This window comes from Macrobrachium rosenbergii, chromosome 48, assembly GCF_040412425.1.
Source record: "Macrobrachium rosenbergii isolate ZJJX-2024 chromosome 48, ASM4041242v1, whole genome shotgun sequence".
Lineage (NCBI taxonomy): Eukaryota > Metazoa > Arthropoda > Malacostraca > Decapoda > Palaemonidae > Macrobrachium > Macrobrachium rosenbergii.
Genome location: NC_089788.1, coordinates 45,493,707 through 45,501,622, shown reverse-complemented (window position 1 = coordinate 45,501,622; position 7,916 = coordinate 45,493,707). Strand labels below are relative to the sequence as shown.

Below are 7,916 nucleotides of genomic sequence, written 5' to 3'. Positions count from 1 at the left end.
TTTTACTCTTGCGCTTACATTTTGATAATTTTATTTTATTTGCATGTATGTATGAATTGACAGTAAGTAAGTAAACCCAACTGAACACACACTTTATATATATATATATATATATATATATATATATATATATATATATATATATATATATATATATATATATATATATATATATATTTATATAATATATATAGTGTTTGTGTGTGTGTGCTTGTGTAGCATCATACCCTAGTTAACACGGAAAATGGGTTATGATGGTGTAGCTTTATCCTGGTATAAATACAATTTTAAAATATGGCTTCATTTGAAACTAGGGTTACTCATTGGTGTTGATAGCTATTTACCCCTGGCAATTTTGCATTCTAGTCTATCAGATTTAGAGTGTTTCCTCTTTGTGTACTGCGATGAAGAAGTCAACTGTACTTTTCCCATGACTCAGATTTTGATATTTGGTGTTCATTTTAGGACCCTCGTGTAGGTTGTCTTTTTCTGTTCAATATAAATGGTACCTTCATTGCAGTGAGTGTTTTTAATCATACGGAGAGTTTATAGTTTCTGTTATTTACGATCCTCTAAGTCTTAATATGAGATAATGAAAGCGATCTGCGGGTAAAACTCTCCAAATTCTCTCTTATTTCGGTGCGTTTTTATCCAATGTTTATATTGCTTAATGACGTGACGCTAGTTTGCATATCATATATATCAACCAATCAACCAATTATCCTTTAGTCTGCAAAAGGACAGTCGAGAACAAACCATGTCCGTCAGAATATTTGATTTTATTTTTATTTTTGTTTTTTTACGTTGGAATCATCGTATTTCCAAAACGTATTGTCTCTCCCTCACAATATTTCCGTCGCCTCTTTCCCCTTCCTTACCTCTCCAATAACCTTCCCCCAACCAACCCCCTACTCTCGTACCTCCCTCCAGGCCAGCGGACTCTGCACTGAAGACTTACAAAAAATCTTACGCAATAAAACCGGGGAGCTTCAAGAAGATGATCCCAACAAAAACATATCTTATTCCCTGACATGCGGCATTCTCTGGGATATTTGGAGAACTTCATTCCTATTTTAGGAGCAGCATTCTTCCTGTCCATCTCGGTGTGAAACTTTATGGAGACCTTGCTCATCCTGCCGCCAGAATTCCCTCGGGAAATAACGCAAACACGAAACTCATCGGTTTTCTTGAGGATGTCTTTTGACGCCTCTCTCTCTCTCTCTCTCTCTCTCTCTCTCTCTCTCTCTCTCTCTCTCTCTCTCTCTCTCTCAATTTATGGATTTTAGCTCACTCGCCTCCTGATTATCGAAGACACTTTTCAGGATGTTTTATCTATGTATTTTCTTTTGCTGCTGTTCCTGCATTCTCCACTTTGGAATATGTATATATATATATATATATATATATATATATATATATATATATATATATATATACATATATATATATATATATATATATATTTATATTACACACACACACACACACACACACACACATATATATATATATATATATATATATATATATATATATATATATATATATATATATATATATATATATATATATATATATATATATATATATAAAATGTGTTTTAAATACTGTAGATATATATGTGTATGTGTACCTGTCTCTGAGAGTATTATTTTTACATATTAGGAGTGAGGCTTTTACTTCTACTTATTATTTTATATTTGAGCTCTAGAAACACACACACACACACACACACACACACACACACATATATATATATATATATATATATATATATATATATATATATATATATATATATATATATATATATATATATATATATATATATATATATATATATATATATATATATATATATATATATATATATATATATATATATATATATATATATATATATATATATATATATAAAACGTGACAGAAATAACAAGCAACTTTCATGTACAGAAATATTCTGGAGTGCAGGGAATTAAATAACGAAATCTGATTATTGTCATAAATGCCATTTTACCATTTTAGTAACAAGTAATAATTTTCGCAACGTATAATGTCAAGATAATAGATTTAGACAAAATAAGTAAAAACAAGAAATAGATCTCTTCCGCATAGGGGAGACTCAAGAGCCATATTAAACTTTAATCACGGAATGTCTATAAAATGTGAAGGTTAATCTATTATTTGGCCAGTCTTCTCTTGGGAATTAAGAATCGACTTTTGCGGGGAGAAAAGAAATGCTCCTTAAGCATTTATTGATAATCCATCGATAAAAAGCCATTGAAGCTCCCTGGGGTCTAATTCATCCGTGACAGCAGTCAATGAGATTAAGTGATGATCTTAGCAGTCTCGGTCTATCTTTCTCTTCTGTTTTGTCCCAAGAATGAAAGTGACAGCATTTCTCTGAAGACTAGTGGTTACGACACCGTACTTTGAGTCAAAATCCTTAACCTCTGTTTATCTCTCTGTCTGGTGTTTAAAACTAGTCGAAGACAATGACAATTTATACACACACACACACACACACACACACACACACACACACACACATATATATATATATATATATATATATATATATATATATATATATATATATATATATATATATATATATATATATATATATATATATAAAATACATACATACATATATATATATATATATATATATATATATATATATATATATATATATATATAAATATTAGCTATCTATATATATATATATATATGTTGTATATATATATAATTAAGCATCGTTAGCTTTGAAATGAAATGAATGCGAATTCGATAGGCATATGTACAGCAGATTCGATATCAATTTATATCTCTCTTTAAGGCTCAGTGTTAAAGTCACTGCCTATCGGTCTTGCTAAAGGTTGCATCGGTTCGAGTCTTGCCACGGGCAAAACACGTATCATTTACAATTCCCCTTCGATGTAAGTTATTCCCAAGGTACAGAGAATTGGATATTAAATACTGTTTGTGACTCTACATTCGTGAATAAAACAAAACAATTTAACGTGTGCATATGAAAAGAATTCATAAACACACTCACACACGCACACATACATATACATATACATATACATATACATATACATACACACACATATATATATATACATAAATACATATATATTTTTTTTTTTCTTTTCTTTTTCTTTACGTATCTCCCTGGGTTATGGTGTTTTTACAGACCGGCAACGGAAACTTTATTTAATTGGCCTTGGAGTTCTGACTTGCGTAAAGGGAAATCGTAAAAAAGAATAAGAAGAAGGGGTGAATTTAGGAGCTGAAGGCCCTGCTTCATAAGGAAATGTTACGTAAACACTTGGGATAAAATAAAGAATCATATTTACAAAAGAGAGCATTAGTAGGGAAAATGGATAAGTAAATTGATAAAGGGCTTGCAACGCCTGGAGATCCTTCTACTGGAGTCTTGACTAAGGGCAAGGCACAGTCCAAGATGAGTCCACTGCGAATAGGTCCCTCTGCAAGAGAGATTTACACATTACACGCCAGTAGAGGAACAATATAACACCGAATATGACTCGAGTTTGCACTGAGGGTGCCAAAGACTCGAGGAATGAATGACCACTTTACACTCGAACACAGGACATTGGAAATGCACTGGATAAACTGGCACAAGGACAGAAGTGAAATGCTGGTACTCCAGACTTTCTGAAGGGCAAACGGTCGTGACTGAAAAGTCTTTACTCGCACTTTACCTTAGGGGAAGCGGGTCTCTGGCGAAGGATGACGAGGTACGATCACACTGGCGATGCACGCTGTCCCTCGAGGATGACTGGAGTCTGGAGTTGGACGGGGGAAATGAATGGTCTCTCAGCAAACTGTAAACTCGCCCACGTGTATGACTGTCCCCTCCTCTGCTACTGCATGGCTCCTCACACTACTAACTGCCTACTGCTGTCTCTTCCTTTTAAGGGCCCGTGTGCAAACGATGTGTCATTCGCCAGGTGGTCAGCGATTCGGTTGCCTCTTCCCGGTCCTGCGAAGGTAAGACAATTCAGCAGCTTAATCTGCCTTTAGAAAGGTTGTTTTGAGCAGCTTAGTTGGGCTAAGCTTCTTAAGCTGCTTAAGGGAGTGGCATTAAGTCTCCTCTCCTTGCCCTTTTTTATCCGTGTCATCTCAATATATGTTCCAGGTAAAAAGAAGGACAGATCAAAATGTTGATAGCCTTGCTCTGATTTCTAGGTCAAATATGATCCGCCATGCAGCGGTGACTTTATTCTCAATAAACAAAGGGTAAATTAGGTTGGGGGAGCGACTGCTTGTTTACATGCTTTAGGAGCATATTACTACAGACAGCGTCTCATTTAATTTGCAATCTTGAAAAAACATCGTTAGAAGGAACAATATCTCTGGCACAAATATGTTTGTATGAGTCCCTTCTTTAGTTAAATGTATGCGGGAATTAAATTGCTCCCTCATTTTCAAACAAATAAAAGGGTGCAGTTGATGGTAGCCATTATAAATGCGCAGTAAAAATAATCCCTAGATGATCAGAACTGTCAGCATATGTGAAAGAGAAATAAAAATACCAACTAAATGGTGTGATTTATCCGTGGATGTGAATGAATTCGAATGAAAAACAAGAGTAAAAATTAGAACATAAAAGGTCAGTGAACGCAAAAAATAAAATATAAAAAGTCATTGAACACAAAAAATAAAATATAAATGAGATCTACATAATTGTTAGTAAAAAAGAGCATTAACATTCCAGTGGTGTAATTTTGGTCAGCCCTTTTACGGAAGAGCGTTGCTATATATCAGCAAAGTGCGTACAATTTTAGTGCCTATAATCATCGGGATATATATTCTCTTACCGGACAGATCTCTTGACTCCAAAGTCGCTGCTGACGATAAACATTCGAGGAACATTTGCTCGGTTTTAATTATCCACTTATACCACAGGACATAGAAGGTCTTTATGTTTGGCTTAACATCTTCCTTATTATTACTTTAGAATTTTAGGAGGGTCCCTCTTGCAAGGTCCCACGCTTGTCTTGAGGCGCATCTTACTGCTGGAGCCTGTATGACCTGGTGTGTGGTTCTGAATTCGCTTGTTGCCGTTAATATAATGATGCTTTGCTGAACTCCCATTTACAGAACTGTACGAGTACACTGCAGGTCTGATATAGGTTTAAATTCCTATATTTAGTATTCAACCATGAAAATCTTGTATTTACTTTGAAATCCCTCGTATTACGCTGGACCTTTAAGATATCATATTTAGTTGGAGGTATGGTACCGCTTATTACACTGGATCTTGAAACTCTGGTGATTTGCTTGAACTAACACTTGTCTCACTGGACACAGATGTGATGTTTGGCATGAGAGACTATTATCTCATATATGGCTTCAGGATACACTTGTTTCACTGGACCTTGAAGTCCTGGTATTTGGACTGAAACTCCACTTGTATATGGCCTGAGGTTTCACTTACAGTATATCATAGGACCTAGAAGGCCTGGTATTCGAGTTGAGGTTCCATTTATTTCACTGGACCTTGCAGGTCAGGTATTTAGCTTGTGGTTCCAGTTGTTTAATGTATTCAGCACTTCTTGACTTTAACGAGAACTTCCTGTATTACTTTTAAAACAAATATAACGAACAACGCTACGGTAGTACTGCAGATTTCTATTTTAAAAATAAAACTGGATATCCAGAAAGCTTAAACGATAAAGGAACGTTATTCGCTTTATATATCTAATACAAAAACATTCCACTGTTTTTTTTATATACTTTGGCTGTGAAAACTGAAAAACAAATCTCAAAATATTATTTTTTTCGTTTTTAAAATCATTGAAATAAGCTATCAATGTCGCCACTATTTTTCATATGGTAAAATATTTTTTTCCGAATTTTATGATGGTAGAGACTAAAATGCACAAGAGATCGGAAGTGTTATCATCAGATAAATTATATTTTCCAATTAATTTCATCCTAGCGCAAATTCGGATGTACTGGGGAAAATATGATCTCAGTGATGGAAAAATTTAGTGGTTCCGTTTTGCTTTTTCCTTTGATTTCATGTAGAATCTGTGTATATAAACATGAAAAGCAAAATTCCAGGTACACACCTACTTTGGTGTTCTCTTTTTTTTTTTTTTTTTTTTAATACATTATTCTGTTTATTTAACTATTATTTTCATCAGTCAAATATAGTTAATACTAAGCGTTTCAGAAGCTTTTGACGGAAGACAATGCATTTACCCATTTTATTTTTTTTAGAAACTTGAATCATATCGACAGCAATTATTTCCAACGAAGAGCAAAAGAAGCGCTTTTGGTCAAACATCACGTTTACTGTCTTTTAAGTTAAGAAGAACAAAAGGTATCTGTCTCGGCATGGTACACTATGTAAATTCTGACTTCACTCTTTACGTGAATTAAAAAAAAAAAAAAAAAATGCGTCGAAGTTTCTTCAGCGCAATCAAGTTTTCTGTACAGCGCATAAAGCTGTATGAAACTCTCAGCCAAGGCCCATGAAACGCTCTCACGTGGCCCATGAAGCTTTCAGCTACGGCCCGGTGGTGGCCTATGTCGTTGGCACCTATAGCAGTGCCAGACGCACGATCATGGCGAACTTTAACCGTAAATGAAATAAAAACTACTGAGGTTAGAGGTCTGTAATTTGGTATATCTGATGACTGGAGGGTGGAAGATGAACATACCAATTTGCAGGCCTCTAGCCTCACTAGTCTTTAAGATCTGAGGGCAGACAGAAAAAGTGAGGACGGACAGACAAACAGCCATCTGAATAGTTTTCTTTTACAGAAAACTAAAAACTGCACTCTCAATCAAGACAGATACTAGCATACTAACTTTGAAGGAAGGAATTTATCTGCATTTCATAAAAAATACAAGACAGGACTTTCTTAAATCTGTTGTCTCTTTGGGCGACAAAATCCAGCGAATATGCAGCTTCTTTTAGTGAAGTCCGGAGACTCCTGTTGGTTTTCATGCTTCGGGAGACCCAAAAGAAAATGCCAGTCTTGGGACTTCAAAGAGGAACGCCGTTATTACACTCTGTCCCTCTCTCTCTCTCTCTCTCTCTCTCTCTCTCTCTTTGTCCCCTTTTCCATTCTACCTATCTTCAGATATTCACATTTATACGTTTATATATATATATATATATATATATATATATATATATATATATATATATATATATATATATATAATAAATAAATAAATAAATAAATAAATATATATATATATATATATATATATATATATATATATATATATAATATATATATATATATATATATATATATATATATATATATATATATAACTATATATATATATATATATATATATATATATATATATATATACACACACAAAGTTAGGCATATACCCAACATTCTTATTGGCACGAGGATATGCAGTGTCAATGCAGCCCACCTCCAAGTCAAAACAAGCGAAGAGTTTTTTTAAAAGATGAAAACATTCACCTGCGAATTTCGTCTTGCAACTGACAGGATGCGTGAGTGTGTGCATAAACATCCTTATTATACTATGACAAGAATTACGGAGGAAGAAATTACAGTAAGTGCGCATGATTGGATGGAATTTGCTGAAATAACTATAACTGACAAAGTTCAATGATTCAGTGTATGGCGACCGTCGGATTTAAAGCTTATTTTTATCACTTCGAATGAATACAAAGACAGTAATAATTATTTGCTTTCATCGGTTCATCTTCTATTCCTTCCTCTACTAACATCAAAACGCTTACTCCTCATCCTTCCTCTTCTTTTTTCAGGGAATTTTTCTTGGACAATTTATCTGATCTGATGAGAATAGTACTGTAGTTTCAGTTAGACTGAAAAGTTTAAAGTGATTTATTATATTTGTCTTAAATTATATCTTATTTT

The 7,916-nt window shown here is 33.8% G+C and overlaps 1 protein-coding gene across 1 annotated transcript in view; it reads left to right on the top strand.

Moving 5' to 3' along the window:
- The window catches only part of LOC136831368 (orexin/Hypocretin receptor type 1-like), a 166,276-nt gene that overhangs the window by 42,886 nt on the left and 115,474 nt on the right, over positions 1-7,916 (top strand).